The following is a 1,962-nucleotide window of genomic DNA, read 5'->3' as shown; positions in this document are numbered from 1 at the left end:
AGTTACAATTTATTTATAAATTTTTTAATTAATTCGTTTTAAAGAAATTGAAATGGGAATAAAGTAAACTACAAATTTGGTCCTTTGGTTTGTCAAAAATAACGTTTTTTTGTCTTTATAGTTTCAAAATTACAAGACAATTGTGGTTTGCAAAAACTTTCAGATTTTGTCGCTCCCTAACGGCGGTTAAAAATTATTGTTAAACGAGTAGCATTTTTGTCCAATAATCACTTTTAGTCTCATAACCATTTATTTATTAGTACGAATAACTCAGTTTAGATCAGTGGTAGTTACACAGTTCAAAGTTAGAAAAATCTTTAAGACTTATAGTCAATATTTAAAGGTATATTTAACACAAGTGTTTGAGTAAAATTTTACAAAAATCTACACAGCTCGCAACATCAAAACCAACGAACTCGTTGCCATTAAAGGCCATTGACAAGGAGAAACTCATGAAACAGTAAAAACCGACTTTTTCTTAAGATAATAACAAAAAAACACCCTAAAAACAGAAGACAATAAAATCTATGATAGATTGTAGTTGTGGCTATCACGATCAAAATAGCATCACCTTTGGTGGCTAAACATATACAGATAATCATATATATATTAGTAGAGTCTAAGGATAGAATGTACATAGATTTTTTTTCTACCTCAAAAGATAGATAACAAAAAAGCCCAAAAGATGGATTTAGTGAGCCAAAACCCCAATCAAATGATTTTTTTTTATTAACATGGATATCTAACTCGCTATGTGAGTTGATTAATCTCAGGACGACCACCTGCTTTGTTGGTAGTCTAGAGTCACCGTATTTAAACCTTTGTGGTCACAAGGGATTTTATTCCTCATTGGATTTGAACTTGGGACCTCCAGACACTTTTGACATTTGGAGCCCAAACTTAAACTAATCAAACACCATCTTTGTAGTTACTCAAATGAAATTTTGGGGCAGGCCCAAATAGGCATGGCAAAAAACCGTTCTTGGTCCCAAAATAGTGATCATGTAACTGGTCCTGGTCCTGACCCGAATACGAAGGCCCGATTATGAGAATCGGTCCCAGGCTGGGTCCAAACCAGTCCTATGTAAAAAAAAAAACAATCCGATTTTTAAGTAATTTTTTTGAAGTTATTTTTAAAGAATATAAAAGTTCATTTTAATACACTTAAAAATATGTAATTCAGTCAATAAAATACACTTAAAAATATGTAATTGAGTAAATTAAATACACTAAAAAACACTTTTTTTTTGCAAAAATTGTAAGCGACTATGAGTTGGTATCTAATCTTCCACCATACACCACATGATATATATATATATATATATACACATACATACATACATATAGGGTTGGGTTCACGTGAGATCAAAGGTTTTTCGTGAGACCCGTAAGACCAATTTACGTTCATTGATCAACTTTATAAGCTAATGATCTAATAGTCTAAAATTGCACGATGACAATTTTGTGATTATTGAGAAGTCTCGTGGCGTTTGTGAATGTTCAGATTCGACGATTGTAGATCTAATCCGAGGGTTGAGAATCGATCTTAAAGGTCTCACGAAAAACCCTTGATCTCACATGATCCCAAGCGCATATATATATATATATATATATATATATATATATATCAAGTACAGAAAAATTTGCAACTAGTTTTCAATGAAATGCATTTAAAAAATTAGAAAAACATTTGAAAATAAATCTAAAAAACATTTTTAATATAAAAAATTTTATACTGTATTTCTTGTTTTTAATTTAACAAACAAAACATAAATAAGTAAAACAATTTATTGTTAAACCGAYTYAAAAGTAAGCTTTGGTTTTAGTTTTTTTAGAATTTATAATTTAATTTTAAAAAAATAGAAATAGAAGAAATAATTGTGGATGTTGGGTTTAAAACACAAGGCCCATCTCTTTCTCATTTCAATACCTCGTCATTCGCGAGAGAGAGAGAGAGAGAGA

The sequence above is a fragment of the Cynara cardunculus genome, assembly GCF_001531365.2.
Source record: "Cynara cardunculus var. scolymus isolate 2C chromosome LG 7, CcrdV1, whole genome shotgun sequence".
NCBI lineage: Eukaryota > Viridiplantae > Streptophyta > Magnoliopsida > Asterales > Asteraceae > Cynara > Cynara cardunculus.
This window is presented reverse-complemented; position numbering follows the sequence as displayed.